General features: G+C 47.3%; 1 long non-coding RNA gene across 1 annotated transcript; it reads right to left on the reverse strand.

The window, feature by feature from the left end:
- Window positions 1–20,870: 20,870 nt before the first annotated feature.
- Window positions 20,871–22,858, reverse strand: LOC139748948 (uncharacterized). Its single transcript, XR_011712849.1, has 2 exons — window positions 22,547–22,858; window positions 20,871–21,917 (listed from the first exon to the last, which is right to left on the reverse strand). It is a non-coding gene; the product is annotated as an uncharacterized lncRNA (long non-coding RNA).
- Between the last annotated feature and the right edge of the window lie 1,076 nt (window positions 22,859–23,934).

Raw genomic sequence — 23,934 nt, forward strand, 5'->3', positions numbered from 1 at the left:
TTTCAACAGGATAAAGCCGTCGTCTTTTCAAATAAGCCAGCGAGGTCAAACAAGGCCACCGAGATCGGAAGAAGAAGCAAACAGCACAGTATAAGGTGGGGTTGCTACTTTGAGCTACCCGGGTGACCTCACGAGAAGGGCGGGGCTCTGAACCCCCAGATTATCTGACCAATGATTGGTCGGTCAATCCCAATCCCCACACATCAGATGACGTCAACTGGCTACTTCAACGCAGCAAGCCTACCTTATGTTCTTCTGTTTGGACATTCTTCTGCCCAGAGTCGAATTTCAGCAGTTGACCAAGCTTATTAAATTCAACATTCACATGAATGAGCCAGTGAGGCCAAGAAAGGCGACCGTGAGCGGAAGAGAAACCAAACAGGACATCATAAGGCAGGGTTGCTACTCTGAGCTCATGGGTGACGTCATGAGGGCGGAGCTCTGTAATCCACAAATTATATGTCCAATGACTGGTTATACACAGGTCCCGCCTATAAGATGACGTCTGCCGTGTACTTCAACGCAGCAAACCTATCTTATATATTCTCCTGTTTGGACCGTCTTCCGCTCAGGTCGCATTTCAGCAGGATAAAGCCGTTGTCATTTCAAATAATCAAGTGAGGCCAAACAAAGCCACCGTGAGCGGAAGAGGATGCAAACAGCATAACATAAAGTAGGGTTGCTACTCTGAGTTGCCCAAGTGAGGTCATGAGAATGGCGGGATTTTGTACCAATAAGCATCTAACGTCATCTGGCTACTTCAACGCAGCAACCCTACCTAATGTTCTCCTGTTTGGACAGTCTTCCCTCCCAGGGTCGCATTTCAGCAGTTGACCGAACTTATTAGAGTCCCTCCTTGTATTAACTTTCTAAAATGGGAAACAGAAGAAGGAGTCACGCGGGGAGTGATCATCCTCCTCGAAGGCTCAGAGTGGGGTGCCTAAATGTGTGTGGATGTAACCAAGATGTGAAAAAAGGAGAGATAGGTAGTATGTTTGAGGAAAGGAACCTGGATGTTTTGGCTCTGAGTGAAACGAAGCTCAAGGGTAAAGGGGAAGAGTGGTTTGGAAATGTCTGGGGAGTGAAGTCAGGGGTTAGTGAGAGGACAAGAGCAAGGGAAGGAGTAGCAATACTCCTGAAACAGGAGTTGTGGGAGTATGTGATAGAATGTAAGAAAGTAAATTCTCGATTAATATGGGTAAAATTGAAAGTTGATGGAGAGAGGTGGGTGATTATTGGTGCATATGCACCTGGGCATGAGAAGAAAGATCATGAGAGGCAAGTGTTTTGGGAGCAGCTGAATGAGTGTGTTAGCGGTTTTGATGCACGAGACCGGGTTATAGTGATGGGTGATTTGAATGCAAAGGTGAGTAATGTGGCAGTTGAGGGAATAATTGGTATGCATGGTGTGTTCAGTGTTGTAAATGGAAATGGTGAAGAGCTTGTAGATTTATGTGCTGAAAAAGGACTGATGATTGGGAATACCTGGTTTAAAAAGCGAGATATACATAAGTATACTTATGTAAGTAGGAGAGATGGCCAGAGAGCGTTATTGGATTACGTGTTAATTGACAGGCGTGCGAAAGAGAGACTTTTGGATGTTAATGTGCTGAGAGGTGCAACTGGAGGGATGTCTGATCATTATCTTGTGGAGGCTAAGGTGAAGATTAGTATGGGTTTTCAGAAAAGAGGAGTGAATGTTGGGGTGAAGAAGGTGGTGAGAGTAAGTGAGCTTGGGAAGGAGACCTGTGTGGGGAAGTATCAGGAGAGACTGTGTACAAAATGGAAAAAGTGAGAACAATGGAAGTAAGGGGAGTGGGGGAGGAATGGGATGTATTTAGGGAATCAGTGATGGATTGCGCAAAAGATGCTTGTGGCATGAGAAGAGTGGGAGGTGGGCTGTTTAGAGAGGGTAGTGAGTGGTGGGATGAAGAAGTAAGAGTATTAGTGAAAGAGAAGAGAGAGGCATTTGGACGATTTTTGCAGGGAAAAAATGCAACTGAGTGGGAGAAGTATAAAAGAAAGAGACAGGAGGTCAAGAGAAAGGTGCAAGAGGTGAAAAAAAGGGCAAATGAGAGTTGGGGTGAGAGACTATCATTAAATTTTAGGGAGAATAAAAAGATGTTCTGGAAGGAGGTAAATAGGGTGCGTAAGACAAGGGAGCAAATGGGAACTTCAGTGAAGGGCGTAAATGGGGAGGTGATAACAAGTAGCGGTGATGTGAGAAGGAGATGGAATGAGTATTTTGAAGGTTTGTTGAATGTGTCTGATGACAGAGTGGCAGATATAGGGTGTTTTGGTCGAGGTGGTGTGCAAAGTGAGAGGGTTAGGGAAAATGATTTGGTAAACAGAGAAGAGGTAGTAAAAGCTTTGCGAAGATGAAAGCCGGCAAGGCAGCAGGTTTGGATGGTATTGCAGTGGAATTTATTAAAAAAGGGGGTGACTGTATTGTTGACTGGTTGGTAAGGTTATTTAATGTATGTATGACTCATGGTGAGGTGCCTGAGGATTGGCGGAATGCGTGCATAGTGCCATTGTACAAAGGCAAAGGGGATAAGAGTGAGTGCTCAAATTACAGAGGTATAAGTTTGTTGAGTATTCCTGGTAAATTATATGGGAGGGTATTGATTGAGAGGGTGAAGGCATGTACAGAGCATCAGATTGGGGAAGAGCAGTGCGGTTTCAGAAGTGGTAGAGGATGTGTGGATCAGGTGTTTGCTTTGAAGAATGTATGTGAGAAATACTTAGAAAAGCAAATGGATTTGTATGTAGCATTTATGGATCTGGAGAAGGCATATGATAGAGTTGATAGAGATGCTCTGTGGAAGGTATTAAGAATATATGGTGTGGGAGGCAAGTTGTTAGAAGCAGTGAAAAGTTTTTATCGAGGATGTAAGGCATGTGTACGTGTAGGAAGAGAGGAAAGTGATTGGTTCTCAGTGAATGTAGGTTTGCGGCAGGGGTGTGTGATGTCTCCATGGTTGTTTAATTTGTTTATGGATGGGGTTGTTAGGGAGGTAAATGCAAGAGTTTTGGAAAGAGGGGCAAGTATGAAGTCTGTTGGGGATGAGAGAGCTTGGGAAGTGAGTCAGTTGTTGTTCGCTGATGATACAGCGCTGGTGGCTGATTCATGTGAGAAACTGCAGAAGCTGGTGACTGAGTTTGGTGAAGTGTGTGGAAAAAGAAAGTTAAGAGTAAATGTGAATAAGAGCAAGGTTATTAGGTACAGTAGGGGTGAGGGTCAAGTCAATTGGGAGGTGAGTTTGAATGGAGAAAAACTGGAGGAAGTGAAGTGTTTTAGATATCTGGGAGTGGATCTGTCAGCGGATGGAACCATGGAAGCGGAAGTGGATCATAGGGTGGGGGAGGGGGCGAAAATTTTGGGAGCCTTGAAAAATGTGTGGAAGTCGAGAACATTATCTCGGAAAGCAAAAATGGGTATGTTTGAAGGAATAGTGGTTCCAACAATGTTGTATGGTTGCGAGGCGTGGGCTATGGATAGAGATGTGCGCAGGAGGATGGATGTGCTGGAAATGAGATGTTTGAGGAAAATGTGTGGTGTGAGGTGGTTTGATCGAGTAAGTAACGTAAGGGTAAGAGAGATGTGTGGAAATAAAAAGAGCGTGGTTGAGAGAGCAGAAGAGGGTGTTTTGAAATGGTTTGGGCACATGGAGAGAATGAGTGAGGAAAGATTGACCAAGAGGATATATGTGTCGGAGGTGGAGGGAACGAGGAGAAGAGAGAGACCAAATTGGAGGTGGAAAGATGGAGTGAAAAAGATTTTGTGTGATCGGGGCCTGAACATGCAGGAGGGTGAAAGGAGGGCAAGGAATAGAGTGAATTGGAGCGATGTGGTATACAGGGGTTGACGTGCTGTCAGTGGATTGAATCAAGGCATGTGAAGCGTCTGGGGTAAACCATGGAAAGCTGTGTAGGTATGTATATTTGCGTGTGTAGACGTGTGTATGTACATGTGTATGGGGGGGGGGGGGTTGGGCCATTTCTTTCGACTGTTTCCTTGCGCGACCTCGCAAACGCGGGAGACAGCGACAAAGTATAAAAAAAAAAAAAAAAAAAAATTAACATGAATGAACCAGCGAGGCCAAGAAAGGCCACCGTGAGCGGAAGAGAAACTAAACAGGACATCATAAGGTAGGGTTGCTACTCTGAGCTCCTGGGTGACGTCATGAGAAGGGCGGGGTTCTAAATACACAAATTATCTGATCAATGATTGGTCAGTAAGTTCGAAGCCACACCTATCACATGACGTCATCAGGGTACTTCAACACACCAAATACTACCTTATGTTCTATTTGGACCGTCTTCCGCTCATAGTTGGATTGCAGCAGTAGACCGAGCTTATTAGTCAACATTCACATGAATAAAGCAACGAGGCCAAGAAAGGCCACCGTGACCGGAAGAGAAAACAAACAGGACCTCATAAGGTAGGGTTGCTACTCTGAGCTCTCGGGTGATGTCATGAGAAGGGCGGGGCTCTGAACGCACAAATTATCTGATCAATGATTGGTCGGTCAATCCCAAACCCCACCTATCAGACGACGTCGCCCGGCTACTTCAACGCAGTAACCCTACCTTATGTTTTCCTGTTTGGACCGTCTTCCGCTCAAAGTGCCCCGTTTATGTTTTACCATAAAGTGTCGTTTCAAATGAGCCAGCGACGCCTAAGCAAGGCCTCCGTGAGCGGAAGAGGAACCAAATAGCACAACATAAGGTAGGGTACTACGCTGTGCTATTAGGTGACGTCATGAGAAGGGAAGGGCTCCGAACCCACAAAATATTTGCCCAAAGATTTGGTCGGTCATGCCCAGGCCCCGACTATCAGATGACGTCAGCGGGTACTTCAAAGGAGCAACTCTTATGTTCTCCCGTTTGGACCGTCTTCCGCTCACAGTTGGGTTTCAGCAGTTGACCGAGTTTATTAAAGTCAACCAACATTCACATGAATGAGAAGACATCGAAGCCAAGAAAGGACACCGTGAGCGGAAGAGAAACCAAACAGGACATAATAAGGTAGGGTTGCTACTCTGAGCTCTCGGGTGACGTCATGAGGAAGGCAAATCTCTGTAATACACAAACTATCTGTCCAATGATTGGTTAAGCCCTGGCCCCACCTATCAGATGACGTCAGCTGGGTACTTCAACACAGCAACCCTATCTTATGTTTTCTTCCTTTTTGGACCGTCTTCCGCTCGAGTCGCATTTCAGCAGGATAAAGCCTTCGTCATTTCACATAAGCCAGCGAGGTCAAACAAGGCCACTGTGAGCGGAAGAGGAAGCAAACAGCACAACATAAGGTAGGGTTGTTACTCTGAGCTACTCGGGTGACGACATGAGAAGGGCGGGCTCTGAACCCACAAATTATCTGATCAATGATTGGTCGGTCAATCCCCATCCCCAACTATCAGATGACGTCATCCGGATACTTCACCACAGCAACCCTACCTTATGTTCTCTTTGGACCGTCTTCCGCTCAGAGCGCACTTTTTTTTACCATAAATGTCGTCATTCAAATGAGCCAGCAAGGCTAAGAAAGACCTCCGTCAGTGGTAGAGGAACCAAATAGCAGAACATAAGGAGGATTGCTGCCCTGAGCTACCGGGTGACGTCATGAGAAGGGCGGGGCTCTGAACCCACAAAATATCTGCCCAAAGATTTGGTCGGTCATGCATAGGTCCCGCCTATCAGATGACGTCCCCGGGTACTTCAAAGCAGCAACCCTATCTTATGTTCTCCTGTTTTGACCGTCTTCCGCTCAAAGTTGGGCTTCAGCAGTTGACCGTGTTTTTGTTTTCTTTTATCATAAAGAATTGTCATTTCGCATGAGCCAGCGAGGCCAAGAAAGGCTTAACTCCCAGGTGAAGTCATAAGGGCGTAGCTCTGTAATCCACAGACTATCTGTCCAATGATTGTGTATACCCAGGCCTCACCTATCAGATGACGTCACCCGGGTACTTCAACGCAGGAACCCTATCTTATGTTCTCTTGTTTCGACCGTCTTCCGCCGAGAGTCGCATTTCAGCAGTTGACCGAGCTTATTAATGAGTCAACATTCACATGAATGAGCCAGCGAAGCCAAGAAAGGCGACCGTGAGCGGAATAGAAACCAAACAGCACATCATAAGGTAGGGTTGCTACTCTGAGCTCCCGGGTGACGTCATGAGAAGGGCGGGGCTCTGAGCACACAAATTATCTGATCAATGTTTCGTCGGTAAGTTCCAAGCCCCACCTATAAGATGACGTCATCCGGTACATAAACACACAACCCTACCTTATGTTCTTTTTGGACCGTCTTCCGCCGAGAGTCGCATTTCAGCAGTTGACCGGGCTTATTAATGAGTCAACATTCACATGAATGAGCCAGCGAAGCCAAGAGAGGCCACCGTGAGCGGAATAGAAACCAAACATGACATCATAAGGTAGTGTTGCTTCTCTGAGCTCCCAAGTGATGTCATGAGAATGGCGGGGCTCTGAGCCCACAAATCATCTGATCAATGATTGGTCGGTCACTCCCAAGCCCCACCTATCACATGACGTCACCCCGATACTTCAACGAAGCAACCCTACCTTCTGTTCTCCTGTTTGGACCGTCATCCGCTCAGAGTGCCCCATTTTTTTTACCATAAAGTGTCGTCATTCAAATGAGCCTGCGAGGCCTAAGAAAGGCCTCCGTGAGCGGAAGAGGAACCATATAGCACAACATAAGGTAGGGTTGCTGCGCTGAGCTATCGGGTGACCTCATGAGAAAGGAGGGGCTCTGAACCCACAAAAATATTTGCCCAAAGATTTGGTCGGCCATGCCTAGGCCCCGCCTTTCAGATGACGTCACAGGGTACTTCAAAGCAGCAAGCCAATCTTATGTTCTCCTGTTTGGACCGTCTTCCGCTCAGAGTTGGTTACAGCAGTTGATCGAGCTTATTAAAGAGTCAACATTCACATAAATATGCCAGCGAGGCCAAGAAAAGCCACCGTTAGCGGAAGAGAAACCAAACAGCAACATAATAAGGTAGCGTTGATACACTGAGCTCTCGGTGACGTCATGAGGAGGGCGAATCTCTAATCCACAAACTATCTGTCCAATGATTGGTTAAGCCCAGGCCCCACCTATCAGATGACGTCAGCTGGGTACTTCAACACAGTAACCCTATCTTATGTTTTCCTTTTTGGACCGTCTTCCGCTCAGAGTCGCATTTCAGCAGGATAAAGCCGTCGTCATTTCACATAAGCCAGCGAGGTCAAACAAGGCCACCGTGAGCGGAAGAGGAAGCAAACAGCACAACATAAGGTAGGGTTGCTACTCTGAGGTAACCGGGTGACGACATGAGAAGCGCGGGGCTCTGAACCCACAAATTATCTGATCAATGATTGGTCGGTCAATCCCAATCCCCAAGTATCAGATGAGGTCCTCCGGATATTTCACCACATCAAGCCTACATTATGTTCTGTTTGGACCGCCTTCCGCCTTTTTACCATAAATGTCGACATTCCAATGAGCCAGCAAGGCTAAGAAAGACCTCAGTGATTGGAAGAGTAACCAAATAGCACAACATAAGGAAGGAATGCTGCGTTGAGCTACCGGGTGACGTCATGAGAAGGGCGGGGCTCTGAACCCACAAAATATCTGCCCAAAGATTTGGTCGGCCATGCCCAGGCCCCGCCTATCAGATGACGTCAGCTGGGTACTTCAAACCAGCAACCCTTCTTATGTTCTGTGTTGACCGTCTTCCGCTCAGAGTGTGGTTTCACCAATTGATCTTGTTTTTTTTTTCTTTTTTACCATAAAGAATTTTCATTTTGCATGAGCCAGCGAGGCCAAGAAAGGCCTCCGCGAGCGGAAGAGGAAGTAAACAGCAATCTGCTATTCTGAGTTGCCCGAGTAACGTCATGAGAAGGGCGGGATTTTGTACCTATAAACCATCTGACCAATGATTGGTCATGAACAAGCCCCACCTATCAGACGACGTCAGCCGGTAATCCAGAAACTATCTGTCCAATGATTGGTTATACCGAGGCTCCACCCATCAGATGAAGTCAGCCGGGTCCTTCAACACAGCAGCCCTATCTTATGTTCTCTTGTCCGTCTTCCGCTCAGTGTTTTTTTTTTCTACCATAAAGTGTCGACATTCAAATGAGCTAGTGAGGCTTAAGAAAGGCCTCCGTGAGCGGAAGAGTAACCAAATAGCACAACATAAGGTAGGGTTGCTGCACTGAGCTATCGGGTGACCTCATGAGAAGGGCGGGGCTCTGAACTCACAAAATATTTGCCCAAAGATTTGGTCGGTCATTCCCTGGCCCCGCCTATCAGATGACATCACCGGGTACTTCAAAGCAGCAACCCTATCTTATATATTCTGTTTGGACCGTCTTCCGCTAAGAGTTGTTTCAGCGGTTGATCGAGCTTATCTAAGAGTCAACATTCACATGAATGAGCCAGCGAGGCCAAGAAAGGCCACCGCGAGCGGAAGAGAAACCAAATAGCACATCATAAGGTAGGATTGCTTCTCTGAGTTCCCAGGTGACGTCATGAGAAGGGCGGAGTTCTATAATCCACAAACTATCTGTCCAATGATTGGTTATGCCCAGGCCCTGTCTATCAGATGACGTCAGCCGGGTACTTCAACACAGCAACCCTAGCTTACGTTTTCCTTTTTGGACCGTCTTCCGCTTAGAGTCGCATTTCAACAGGATAAAGCCGTCGTCATTTCAGATAAGCCAGCGAGGTCAAACAAGGCCACCGTGATCGGAAGAGGAAGCAAACAGCACAGCATAAGGTAGGGTTGCTACTCTGAGCTACCCGGGTGACCTCATGAGAAGGGCGGGGCTCTGAACCCACAAATTATCTGATCAATGATTGGTCGGTCAATCCCAATCCCCACCCATCAGATGACGTCAACCGGCTGCTTCAACGCAGCAAGCCTACCTTATGTTCTCCTGTTTGGACCGTCTTCTGCCCAGAGTCGCACTTCAGCAGTTGACCGAGCTTATTAAAGAGTCAACATTCGCATGAATGAGCCAGTGATGCCAAGAAAGGCCTCCGTGAGCGGAAGAGGAATCAAAGATCACAACATAAGGTAGGGCTGCTTCTCTGAGTTAACCGGATGACGTCATGAGAAGGGCGGGGTTTTGTATGTACAAACTATCTGCTCAATGATTGGTCGGTCATGCCAAAGCGCCACCTATCATATGACGTCATCCGGCCACTTCAACGCAGGAACCCTACCTTATTGTTCTGTTTGGACCGTCTTCCTCCCAGGGTCGCATTTCAGCAGTTGACCAAACTTATTAAAGAGTCAACATTAACATGAATGAGCCAGCGAGGCCAAGAAAGGCGACGTGAGCGGAAGAGAAACAGAACAGCACATCATAAGGTAGGGTTGCTACTCCGAGTTCCCGGGTGACGTCATGAGAAAGGCGGGGCTCTGAACACAGATTATCTGATCAATGTTTGATCGTAAGTTCCAAGCCACAATTATCAGATGACGTCATCGGGTACTTCAACACACCAACCCTACCTTATATTCTCCTATTTGGACCGTCTTCCGATCATAGTTGCATTGCAGCAGTTGACCGAGCTTATCAAAGAGTCAACATTCACATGAATGAACCAACGAGTCCAAGAAAGGCCAACGTGAGCGGAAGAGAAACCAAACAGGACATTTGTGCAATGATTGGTTACGGACAGGCCCCACCTATCAGATGACAGCAGCTGGGTACTTCAACACAGCAACCCTATCTTATGCTTTCTTCCTTTTTGGAACGTCTTCCGCTCAGAGTCGCATTTCAGCAGGATAAAGCCTTCGTCATTTCACATAAACCAGCGTGGTCAAACAAGGCCACTGTGAGCGGAAGAGGAAGCAAACAGCACAACATAAGGTAGGGTTGTTACTCTGGGCTACCCGGGTGACGACATGAGAAGGGTGGGGCTCTGAACCCACAAACTATCTGATCAATGATTGGTCTGTCAATCCCAATCCCCAACTATCAGATACTTCACCGCAGCAACCCTACCTTATTTTCTCCTGTTTGGACCGTCATCCGCTCAGAGTGCACTTTTTTACCATAAATGTCGTCATTCAAATGAGCCAGCAAGGCTAAGAAAGACCTCCGTGAGTGGAAGAGGAACCAAATAGCACCTAGGTGACGTCATGAGAAGGGCGGGGCTCCCAACCCACAAAATATCTTCCCAAAGATTTGGTCGATCATGCCTAGGCCCCGCCTATCAGATGACGTCCCCGGGTACTTCAAAGCAGCAACCCTATCTTATGTTCTCCTGTTTTGACCGTCTTCCGCTCAGAGTTGGGCTTCAGCAGTTGACCGTGTTTTTTGTTTTCTTTTATCATAAAGAATTGTCATTTCGCATGAGCCAGCGAGACCAAGAAACGCATCCGTGAGCGAAAGAGGAACAAACAGCACAACATAAGGTAAGGTTGCTACTCTGAGTTGCCCGAGTGACGTCATGAAAAGGGCGGGATTTTGTACTTATAAACCATCTGACCAATGATTGGTCATGTCCAAGCCCACCTATCAGACGACGTCACCCGGCTACTTCAACGACGAAACCCTACTTTATTTTCCTGTTTGAACCGTCTTCTGCCCAGACTACGCATTTCAGCAGTTGACCGAGCTTATTAATGAGTCAACATTCACATGAATGAGCCAGCGAGGCCAAAAAAGGCCACCGTGATCGGAAGAGAAACCAAACAGGACATCATAAGGTAGGGTCGCTACTCTGAGCTCCCGGGTGATGTCGTGAGAATGGCGGGGCTGTGAACCCACAAATCATCTGATCAATGATTGGTCGGTCAATCCCAAACCCCACCTATCACATGACGTCACTCCGATACTTCAACGAAGCAACCCTACCTTCTGTGCTCCTGTTTGGACCGTCATCCGCTCAGAGTGCCCCGTTTTTCTTACCATAAAGTGTCGTCATTCAAATGAGCCAGCGAGGCCTAAGAAAGGCCTCCGTGAGCGGAAGAGGAACAAAATAGCACAACATAAGGTAGGGTTGCTGCGCTGAGCTATCGGGTGACCTAGTGAGAAGGGCGGGGCTCTGAACCCACAAAATATTTGCCCAAAGATTTGGTCGGCCATGCCTAGGCCCCGCCTATCAGATGACGTCACAGGGTACTTCAAAGAAGCAAGCCAATCTTATGTTCTCCTGTTTGGACCGTCTTCCGCTCAGAGTTGGGTGTCAGCAGTTGATCGAGCTTATTAAAGAGTCAATATTCACATAAATATGCCAGCGAGGCCAAGAAAGACCACCGTTAGCGGAAGAGAAACCAAACAGCAACATCATAAGATAGGGTTGCTACTCTGAGCTCTCGGGTGACGTCATGAGGAGGGCGAATGTCTAATCCAAAAACTCTCTGTCCAATGATTGGTTAAGCCCAGGCCCCACCTATCAGATGACGTCAGCTGGGTACTTCAACACAGTAACCCTATCTTATGTTTTCCTTTTTGGACCGTCTTCCGCTCAGAGTCGCATTTCAGCAGGATAAAGCCGTCGTCATTTCACATAAACCAGCGAGGTCAAAAGAGGCCACCGTGAGCGGAAGAGGAAGCAAACAGCACAACATAAAGTAGGGTTGCGACTCTGGGGTAACCGGGTGATGTCATGAGAAGCGCGGGGCTCTGAACCCACAAATTATCTGATCAATGATTGGTCGGTCAATCCCAATCCCCAACTATCAGATGAGGTCCTCCGGATATTTCCCCGCAGCAACCCTACCTTATGTTCTCCTGTTTGGACCATCTTCCGCTAAGAGTGCCCATTTTTTTACCATAAATGTCGACATTCAAATGAGCCAGCAAGGCTAAGAAAGACCTCCCTGAGCGGAAGAGTAACCAAATAGCACAACATAAGGGAGGATTGCTGCGCTGAGCTACCGGGTGATGTCATGAGAAGGGCGGGGCTCCGAACCCACAAAATATCTGCCCAAGGATTTGGTCGGTCATGTCCAGGCACCGCCTATCAGATAACGTCACCGGGTACTTCAAAGTAGCAAACCTTTCTTATGTTCTCCTTTTTTGACCGTCTTACGCTCAGAACTGGGCTTCAGCAGTTGACCGTGTTTTTTAGTTTTCTTTTTTCATAAAGAATTGTCATTTCGCATGAACCAGCGAGGCCAATAAAAGGCCTCCATGAGTCGAGGAGGAACCAAACAGCACATCATAAGGTAGGGTTGCTACTCTGAGCTCCCGGGTGAGGTACGTCATGAGGGCGGGGCTCTGTAATCCACAAAGTATCTGTCCAATGATTGGTTATACACAGGCCCCGCCTATCAGATGACGTCAGCCGGGTACTTCAACACAGCAAACCTATCTTATGTTCTCCTGTTTGGACCGTCCTTCGCTCAGAGTCGCATTTCAGCAGGATAAAGCCGTTGTCATTTCACATAATCCAGTGAGGCCAAACAAGCGCGGTGCTCTAAACCCACAAATTATCTGATTGATGATTGGTCGGTAAGTCCCAAGCCCCACCTATCAGATGACGTCATCCGGGTACTTTAACAAACCCTCAACCCTATCTTATGTTCTGTTTGGACCGTCTTCTGCTCAGAGTCGCATTTCAGAAGTTGCCCGAGCTTTTTGTTATCATTATCATTACCATAAGGAGTCTTCTAGCCAGCGAGGCCAAGAAAGGCCTCCGTGAGCGGAAGAGGAATCAAACTGCACAACATAAGGTAGGGCTGCTACTCTAAGTTGCCCGAGTGACGTCATGAGAAGGGCGTGATTATGTACCTATAAACCATCTGAACAATGATTGGTCATGTCCAAGCCCCCCCGATCAGCCGGCTACTTCAACACACCAACCCTACCTTATGTTCTCCTGTTAAAACCGTCTTCCGCCCATAGTCGCATTTCAGCAGTTGAACTGAGCTTATTAAAGAGTCAACATTCACATGAATGTCCTAACGAGGCCAAGAAAGGTCACCGTGAGCGGAAGAGAAACCAAACAGCACATCATAAGGTAGGTTTGCTTCTCTGAGCTCCCGGGTGATGTCATGAGAATTGCGAGGCTCTGAACCCACAAATTATCTGATCAATGATTGGTCAATCCCAAACCCCACCTATCAGATGACGTCATCCGGGTACTCCAATGAAGCAACCCTACCTTATGTTCTCCTGTTTGGACCGTCTTCCGCTCAGAGTTAGGCTTCAGCAGTTGACCGTATTTTGGTTTTCTTTTCTCATAAAGAATTATATCATTTCTCATAAATCATCGAGGCCAAGAAAGACACCCGTGGGCGGAAGAGGAACCAAACAGCACAACATAAGGTAGGGTTGCTACTCTGTACTACCCTTGTGACGTCATGAGAAGGGCGGGACTCTGAACCCACAAGTTATCTGATCAATGATTGGTCGGTAAGTCACAAGCCCCAACTATCAGATGACGTCATCCGGGTAAATCAACGCAGCAACCCTATCTTATGTTCTCTTTGGACCGTCTTCTGCTCTGAGTCGCATTTCAGCAGTTTCCCCAGCTTTTTTTATTATCATTATTACCATAAGGAGTCTTCTAGCCAGCGAGGCCTAGAAAGGCCTCCGTGAGCGGAAGAGGAATCAAACAGCTCAATATAAGGTAGAGTTCCTTCTCTGAGTTACCAGGATGACGTCATGAGAAGGGCGTTTGGACCGTCTTCTGCTCAGAGTCGCATTTCAGAATTTGCCCGGACTTTTTTTTCATTATGATCATTACCATAAGTAGTCCTCTAGCCAGCGAGGCCAAGAAACCTGCGTGAGCGGAAGAGGAATCAAACAGCACAACTAGGTAGGGTTGTACTCTCAGTTGCCCGAGTGACGTTATGAGAAGGGCGGTATTTGTACCTATAAACCATCTGACCAATGATTGGTCATGTCCAAGCCCCACCTATCAGACGACGTCACCGGCTACTTAACGCAGCAACCTACCATATTTCTCCTGTTTGGACCGTCTTCCGCCCAAGTCGATTTAGCAGTGAATAGTCTTATCAAAAGTAGACAACATTCACATGAATGAGCCAGTGAGGCCAAGAAAGCCACCTCGAGGGAAGATGAAACCAAACAGACATCATAAGGTACGGGTTGTACTCTGAGTTCCCCGAGTGACGTCATGAGAAGGAGGGATTTTGTACCTATAAACCATTGACCAAAATGATTGGGCATGTCCAAGCCCACCTTTCCAGACGACGTCATCTGGCTACTTCAACGCCAACCCTATCATTATGTTTTCTTTTGGACCGTATTCCGCCACAGTCGCATTTCAGCTGTTGACTCGAGCTTATTAAAGCGTTAACATTCACATGAATAAACCAGCGAGGCCAAGAAAGGCACCGTCGAGGGAAGTGAAACCAAACAAGACATCATAAGGTAAGGGTTGCTACTCTGAGTTCCCGATGACGTCATGAGAAGGAAGGGATTGTAACCATAAACCATCTGACCAATATGATTGGTCCAATTCAAGCCCACTATCAATGACGTCATCGGTACTTCAACGCAGTACCCTATCTTATATTTCATTTTTGGGACCGTCTTCCGCCTAGTCGCATTTGCAGCAGTTGACCGAGCTTATTAAAGCATTGACATTCACATGAATAAGCCAACGAGGCCAAGAAAGTGACGTGAGGGAAAGAGAAACCAAACACGACATCGTAAGGTAGGGTTGCTACTCTGAGTTCCCGGATGACGTCATGAAAGAGCTGGGCTCTGAACACACAAATTATCTGATCAATGATTGGTCCGTAAATTTCAAGCCCCCCTATCAATGACGTCGTCCGGGTACTTCAACACACCAATCCTACCTTATATTCTCCTTTTTGGGCCGTCTTCCGCCCATAGTCGCATTGCAGCAGTTGACCGAGCTTATTAAAGATTCGACATTCACATGAATGAGCCAACGAGGCCAAGAAAGGCCACCGTGAGCGGAAGAGAAACCAAACAGCACATCATAAGGTAGGGTTGCTTCTCTGAGCTCACGGGTGATGTCATGAGAAGAGCGGGACTCTGAACCCACAAATTATCTGATGAATGATTGGTCGGTACATTTATTATCAGCTTTCTTCTTTTACACACTTTACCAAACTCAGTCAAAAGCTTCTGCAGTTTCTCACACGAATCAGCCACATGCGCTGTATCATCACCCAACAACAAGCTCTCTCATCCCCAACAGACTGCATACTTGCCCCTCTTTCCAAAACTCTTGCATTCACCTCCCTAACAACCCCATCCATAAATAAATTAAAGAACCATGAAGACATCACACACCCCTGCCGCAAATTAACATTCACTGAGAATCCATCACTTTCCTCTCTTCCTAGACGTACACATGCCTTACATTCTCGATAAAAACTTTTCACTGCATCTAACAACTTGCCTCCCACACCATGTATTCTTAATACCTTCCACAGAGTGTCTCTATCAACTCTATCATATGCCTTCTCTAGATCCGTAAATGCTACATACAAATGCATTTATTTTTCTAATTATTTCTCACATACATCCTTCAAAGGAAATCCTGATCCACATATCCTCTACCACTTCTGAAACCACACTGCTTTTCCACAATCTGATGCTCTGCACATGCCTTCATCCTCTCAATCAATACCCTCCTATATAATTTCCCAGGAATACTATACAAACTTATACCTAGTAATTTGGGCACTCACTTTTATCCCCATTGCCTTTCTACAATGGCACTATGCAAGCATTCCATCAATCCTCAGGCATCTCACCATGAGTCATACATACATTAAATAACCTTACCAACCAATCAACAATACAGTCACTCCCTTGTTTAATAAATTCCACTGCAATACCATCCAAACCCGCTGCCTTGCCGGCTTTCATCTTCCGCAAAGCGTTTTGTACCTCTTCTCTGTTTTCCAAATCATTCTCCTTAACTTTCTCACTTTGCAAACCACCTCGACCAAAACACCCTATATCTGCCACTCTATCATCAAACACATTCAAAAACCTTCAAAATACTCACTCCATCTCCTCACGTCACCACTACTTGTTATCACCTCCCCATTAGCCCCCTTCACTGAAGTTCCCATTACTTCCCTTGTCTTACGCACTTTATTTACCTCCTTCCAAAACATCTTTTTATTCTCCCTAAAATTGAATGATACTCTCTCACCCCAACTCTCATTTGCCCTCTTTTCCACCTCTTCCACCTTTCTTTTGACCTCCTCCCTCTTTCTTTTATACATCTCCCACTCATTTGCATTATTTCCCTGCAAAAATCGTCCAAAAGCTTCTCTCTTCTCTTTCACTAATGATCTTACTTCATCCCATCACTCAATACACTTTCTAATCTGCTCACCTCCCGCAATTCTCATGCCACAAGCATCTTTTGTGCAAGCCATCAATGCTTCCCTAAATACATCCCATTCCTCCCTCACTCCCCCTAGGTCCTTTTTTCTCACCTTTTTCCATTCTGTACTCAGTCTCTCCTGGTACTTCCTCACACAAGTCTCCTTCCCAAGCTAACTTTCTCTCACCACTCTCTTCACCATCCTCTCATTCAACATTTTCTCTTCTCAACATTCTCTCTTCTTTTCTGAAAACCTCTACAAATCTTCACCTTCGCCTCCACAAAATAATGATCAGACATCCCTGCGTTTGCACCTCTCAGCACATTAACATCCAAAAGTCTCTCTTTCGCGTGCCTATCAATTAACACGTAACCCAGTAACACTCTGGCCATCTCTCCTCCTTACATACGTATACTTATGTATATCTCTCTTTCTAATCCAGGTATTCCTAATCAACAGTCCTTTTTCAGAACATAAATCTACAAGCTCTTCATCATTTCCATTTCCAACACTGCATACAGCATGTACACCAATTATTCCCTCAACTGCCACATTACTCAACTTTGCATTCAAATCAAGCATCACTATAACCCGGTTTCGTGCATCAAAATTACTAACACACTCACTCAGATGCTCCCAAAACACTTCCCTCTCATGATCTTTCTTCTCATGCCCAGGTGCATATGCACCAATATCACCCATCTCTCTCCATCCACTTGCAGTTTTACCATACCAATCTAGAGTTTACTTTCTTACACTCTATGACATTTTCGTTTCACTCAGAGCCAAAACATTGGAGTTCCTTTCCTCAAACATGCTATCTATCTCTCCTTTTTCCTTATCTTCGTTATATCCACACACATTTAAACACCCCAATCTGAGCCTTCGAGGAGGATGAGCACTTCCCGAGTTATAATAAAAGGAGGGGAGGGTTTCTAGACCCCCGCTCCCATTACCTTTAGTCGCCTTCTTCGACACATGAATAATGCGTGGGACGTATTCTTTGTCCCCTATCCCCTATATATATATATATATAATATATATATATTATATATATAATATATATATATATATATAATAATATATATATATATATAATATATATATATATATATAATATAATATATATATATATATATTATATTATATAAAGTAAATGTGTATATTTATATATAGATTTTCATTTATTTTTGCTTTGTCGCTCTCTCCCGCATTAGCAAGGTAGCGCAAGGAAACAGAAGAAAGAATGGCCCAACCCGCCCACATACACATGGATATGCATACACGTCCACACACGCAAATATACATACCTATACATCTCAATGTACATATATATACACACACACAGACATATACATATCTACACATGTACATAATTCATACTGTCTGCCTTTATTTGTTCCCATCGCCATCTCGCCACACATGGAATAACAACCCCCTCCCCCTCATGTGTGCAAGGTAGAGCTAGGAAAAGACACCAAAGGCCCCATTCGTTCATACTCAGTCTCTAGATGTCATGTAATAATGCACCGAAACCACAGCTCCCTTTCCACATCCAGGCCCCACACAACTTTCCATGGTTTGCCCCAGACGCTTCACATGCCCTGGTTCAATCCATTGACAGCACGTCGACACCGGTATACAACATCCTTCCAATTTACTCTATTCCTTGCACGCCTTTCACCCTCCTGCATGTTCAGGCCCCGATCACTCAAAATCTTTTTCACTCCATCTTTCCATCTAAAATTTGGTCTCCCACTTCTCCTCGTTCCCTCCACCTCTGACACATTTATCCTCTTTGTCAATCTTTCCTCACTCATTCTCTCCATGTGACCAAACCATTTCAAAACACCCTCTTCTGCTCTGTCAACCACACTCTTTTTATTTACACACATCTCTCTTACCCTTACATTACTTACTCGATCAAACCACCTCACACCATATATTCTCCTCAAACATGTCATTTCCAGCACATCCACCCTCCTGCGCACAACTCTATCCATAGCCCACGCCTCGCAACTATACAACATTGTTGGAACCACTATTCTTTCAAACATACCCATTTTTGCTTTCCGAGATAATGTTCTCGACTTCCAACATTCTTCAAGGCTACCAGAATTTTCGCCCCCTCCCCCACCCTATGATTCACTTCCGCTTCCATGGTTCCATCCACTGCCAGATCCACTCCCAGATATCTAAAACACTTTACTTCCTCCAGTTTTTCTCCACTCAAACTTACCTCCCAATTGACTTGACCCTCAACCCTACTGTACCTAATAACCACGCTCCTATTCACATTTACTCTTAACTTTCTTCCTTCATACACTTTACCAAGCTCAGTCACCAGCCTCTGCAGTTTCTTACATGAATCAGCCACCAGCGCTGTATCATCAGCGAACAACAACTGACTCCTTGCCAAGCTCTCTCATCCACAACAGACTGCATACTTGCCCCTCTTTCCAAAATTCTTGCATTCACCTCCCTAACAACCCATCCATAAACAAATTAAACAACCATGGAGACATCACACACCCCTGCCGAAAACCTACATTCATGAGAACCAATCTTTCCTCTCTTCCTACACGTACACATGCCTTATATCCTGATAAAAACTTTTCACCGCTTCTAACAACTTGCCTCCCGCACCATATATTCTTAATACCTTCCACAGAGCATCTCTATCAACTCTATCTATGCCTTCTCCAGATCCATAAATTCTACATACAAATCCATTTGTTTTTCTAAGTATTTCTCACATACATTCTTCAAAGCAAACACCTGATCCACACATCCTCTACCACTTCTGAAACCACACTGCTCTTCCCCAATTTGATGCTCTGTACATGCCTTCACCCTCTCAATCAATACCCTCCCATATAATTTACCAGGAATACTCAATAAGCTTATACCTCTGTAATTTGCGCACTCACTCTTATCCCCTTTGCCTTTGTACAATGGCACTATGCAAGCATTCCGCCAATCCTCAGGCACCTCACCATGAATCATACATACATTAAATAATCTTACCAACCAGTCAACAATACAGTCACCCCCTTTTTAAATAAATTCCACTGCAATACCATCCAAACCTGCTGCCTTGCCGGCTTTCATCTTCCTTAAAGCTTTTACTACCTCTTCTCTATTTACCAAATCATTTTCCCTAACCCTCTCACTTTGCACACCACCTCGACCAAAACACCCTATATCTGCCACTGTACTCTCCTAAGATCTTGTTTAATGGTATTGGATTACTAGCAATCGAATAGTCGTTTCCCTGTTGGGGGCGATCATAGCCTCGTAGTTAGCGTTCCCAGCTACCACGCAAATGGTACAGGGTTCGAATCTTTGCATATATGTATATATATATTATCATGTACTCTCCTATCATCTTGTTTGAATTTAAAATCTTATATTATTTTGTCCTCCATGCTACGCGCCACTGCCTCTCTGCCTCGTTGGAACCAGATCGTTCTGCGTTCATTCAAGTCCTTGTTGCTTCGTCTCACTTTGACTGAGACAAGCCGGGCTTCATACCCACTCCTTATATATCAGTGCCGACGCCTTCCACGGCAGTCCCAACCCAGACGGCATCCTGAGGTGTAGTGGCTCTTCCCCGAGGTGTGGTGGTATGGTAGGGGAGCGTAACGTTTTTTGTATATAACTTAAGCTGCCTTTGTGGTTAAATGCACTTATGGTTGTATTAACATAGTTTTATGTTGTGTGCTGGGAAATTGCTTTTTCATTTGATTCGTGGTTAATTAGTTATTACACTTGCTGTTATTTGTATGTTTGATTAATAATTTTTCACAATCATTTCACAATTTTTCACAATCATTTATGACGAGTCTTCTCCTCGCACTATAAGCTAGACAACAGTGCTCTATATCGACCATCACCTTCATCACTGTGAGAGCTAGATTCGTTATGATATATATTATATATATATTTATTATATATATATATATATATATATATATATATATATATATATATATATATACTATCCGTGGGGATAGGGGAGAAAGAATACTTCCCACGTATTCCCTGCGTGTCGTAAAAGGCGACTAAAAGGGAAGGTAGCGGGGGGCTGGGAATCTTCCCCTCTCATTTTTTTTTCCCAAAGGAAGGAAAATAATCAACTTGGAATGTTCTTGTTCCTTAGCAATATATTTATACTACCCAAATTGGTCTTATAGTGAAGTTACTTTCTCTATTGATGATAGCATATAGTGATAAAGTGAGTAGGAGATGGAGTATTTTGAAGGTTTCTTCAATGTACTTGATGATACAGAGTGCCAGATGCAGGGTCTTTAGGTTCGGTTGGTGTGCCAAGTGACATAGTCAGGGAGAGAGTGCTTTGGTGAAAGAGAAGGCGATGAAAGCCTTGCGAAAGATGAAATTCGGCAAGGCGGCGGTTGAAGATAATGGTGTATTACACCTAAGGGTATAATGCAGATAACTGTATTACAGATATGGATATAGTGAAGATAATGGTGTATTAAAGCCGAGGGTATAGTGAGTGAAGATAACAGTGCATTTGATATAAGGGTATAGTGAAGACAACAAATGTATCAGAGCTATGGGCATACTGAAGATAACGGTGTATTAGAGCTACGCGTACAGCTGAAGCCTTGTCCGCGGCCTAGCCTTCAGCTGCAGCCTTGGCTTCGACGGCAACCTTGACTTCAGCGGCAGCCTTGGTTTCAGCAGCAGGCTTGGTTGTCTGCCGCAGCCCTTGCTTCAGCGGCAGCCTTCACTTCAACTGTAGCCTTGGCTTCGGATGCAGCCTTTGCTTCAGCGGCAGCCTTGGCTTGAGCAGCAGCTCTGGTTTCAGCTGCAGCCTTGGCTTCGAGGGCAGCGTTGGCTTCGTCGGCAGCTCTGGCTACGGCGGCAGACCTGGCTTCAGCGGCAGCTTATTATTATGAATCATTTTGGTCATGATCCTGGGTCATGATCCCGGGTCATCACCAGCATAACGTCTTTCTTGAGAGCCGATGAGACTTGTTCTTATGACCAGACTTTTTCTTCTTATCTGGTTGGGTAATGGTACTATCGGGTCGGGGAGTCATGCATACCAGTACGGGAGACTTGCGCCTACGCCTACGTTTCTTGACCAGACGTACGTTAGCCGGTACGGTAGTCTTACTAGGTCCGGTAGTCGTACTAGGTCCGGTAGTCGTACTAGGTCCCGGAATCGTACTAGGTCCGGTAGTCGTACTAGGTCCGGTAGTCTTACCCTTACGCTGCCCTCTGACTTTGTTAAGCTGACGTCCGGTAGTACTGGACTCGGGTACGGTAGTGTCACCCTGATGGTCAGCAACCTCGCCCTCGGATACGGAAAAAATGATTTCGGGTGAGGTATTCGTGCTAAGTGGGGTAGTCTTGCCGTTGCGCTGCCGTTTGCCTTTGTGCGGAGCTAATGTGTAGGTTTCATATTATTAAGTTAGACGCATAGCCTTGGCTTAGAAGGCCACCTTGGCTTCGGCGACAGACTTGGCTTCAGCTGCAGCCTTGGCTTCGAGGGCAGCGTTGGCTTCGGCGGCAGCTCTGGCTACGGCGGCAAACCTGGCTTCTGCGGCAGCAATGGCTACGTTGGCAAACCTCCCTTCAGCGGCAAACTAGGCTTCGGCAGCGGCTTTGGCTTCAGCAGCAGCCTTTGCTTCACGGCCACCTTGGCTTCGGCGGCAGCCTTGGCTTCAGTGCAGACTTGGCATCAGCTGCAGCCTTGGCTTCCACGGCAGCGTTGGCTTCGGCGGCAGCTCTGGCTACGGCGGCAAACCTGGCTTCGGCGGCAGCAATGGCTACGGTGGTAAACCTGGCTTCGGCGGCCGCCTTGGCTTCAGCGGCAGCATTGGCTTCAGCAGCAGCCTTGGCTTCGGTGGCAGCCCTTGCTTCGACGGCAGCCCTGGCTTCGGCGGCAGCCCTGGCTTCAGCGGCAGCCTTGCCTTCGAAGGCAGCGTTGGCATCTGAGGCAGCCCTGGCTACGGCGGCAAACCTGGCTTCGGCAGCAGCAATGGCTTCGGCGGCAGCCTTGGCATCAGCAGCAGCCTTGGCTTCAGCAGCAGCCTTGGCTTCAGCAGCGGCCTTGGCTTCGGCGGTAGCCTTGGCTTCAGCTGCAGCCTTGGCTTCAGCTGCAGCCTTGGCTTCGAGGGCAGCGTTGGCTTCGGCGGCAGCTCTGGCTACAGCGGCAAAACCTAGCTTCTGCGGCAGCAATGACTACGTTGGCAAACCTCCCTTCAGCGGCAAACTAGGCTTCGGCGGCGGCTTTGGCTTCAGCAGCAGCCTTTGCTTCAACGGCCACCTTGGCTTCGGCGGCAGCCTTGGCTTCAGCTGCAGACTTGGCATCAGCTGCAGCCTTGGCTTCCACGGCAGCGTTGGCTTCGGCGGCAGCTCTGGCTACGGCGGCAAACCTGGCTTCGGCGGCAGCAATGGCTACGGTGGTAAACCTGGCTTCGGCGGCCGCCTTGGCTTCAGCGGCAGCATTGGCTTCAGCAGCAGCCTTGGCTTCGGTGGCAGCCCTTGCTTCGACGGCAGCCCTGGCTTCGGCGGCAGCCTTGGCTTCAGCGGCAGCATTGGCTTCGCAGCAGCCTGGGCTTCGGTGGAGCCTGCTTCGAGGCAGCCTGGCTTCGGCGGCAGCCTGCTTCAGCGGCAGCCTTGCCTTCGAAGGCAACGTTGGCAACTTAGGCAGCCTGGCTACGCGGCAAACTGGCTTCGGCAGCAGCAATGGCTTCGGCGGCAGCTTGGCATCAGCAGCAGCCTTGGCTTCAGCAGCAGCCTTGGCTTCAGCAGCGGCCTTGGCTTCGGCGGTAGCCTTGGCTTCAGCTGCAGCCTTGGCTTCAGCTGCAGCCTTGGCTTCGAGGGCAGCGTTGGCTTCGGCGGCAGCTCTGGCTACGGCGGCAAACCTGGCTTCTGCGGCAGCAATGGCTACGTTGGCAAACCTCCCTTCAGCGGCAAACTAGGCTTCGGCGGCGGCTTTGGCTTCAGCAGCAGCCTTTGCTTCAACGGCCACCTTGGCTTCTGCGGCAGCCTTGGCTTCAGCTGCAGACTTGGCATCAGCTGCAGCCTTGGCTTCCACGGCAGCGTTGGCTTCGGCGGCAGCTCTGGCTACGGCGGCAAACCTGGCTTCGGCGGCAGCAATGGCTACGGTGGTAAACCTGGCTTCGGCGGCCGCCTTGGCTTCAGCGGCAGCATTGGCTTCAGCAGCAGCCTTGGCTTCGGTGGCAGCCCTTGCTTCGACGGCAGCCCTGGCTTCGGCGGCAGCCCTCGCTTCAGCGGCAGCCTTGCCTTCGAAGGCAGCGTTGGCATCTGAGGCAGCCCTGGCTACGGCGGCAAACCTGGCTTCGGCAGCAGCAATGGCTTCGGCGGCAGCCTTGGCATCAGCAGCAGCCTTGGCTTCAGCAGTAGCCTTGGCTTCAGCAGCGGCCTTGACTTCGGCGGTAGCCTTAGCTTTAACTGCAGCCTTGGCTTCAGCTGCAGCCTTGGCTTCGAGGGCAGCGTTGGCTTCTGCGGCAGCTCTGGCTACGGCGGCAAACCTGGCTTCTGCGGCAGCAATGGCTACGTTGGCAAACCTCCCTTCAGTGGCAAATTTGGCTTCGTCGGCGGCTTTGGCTTCATCTGC

Source organism: Panulirus ornatus, chromosome 6 (assembly GCF_036320965.1).
Source record: "Panulirus ornatus isolate Po-2019 chromosome 6, ASM3632096v1, whole genome shotgun sequence".
In the NCBI taxonomy this organism is placed as follows: domain Eukaryota; kingdom Metazoa; phylum Arthropoda; class Malacostraca; order Decapoda; family Palinuridae; genus Panulirus; species Panulirus ornatus.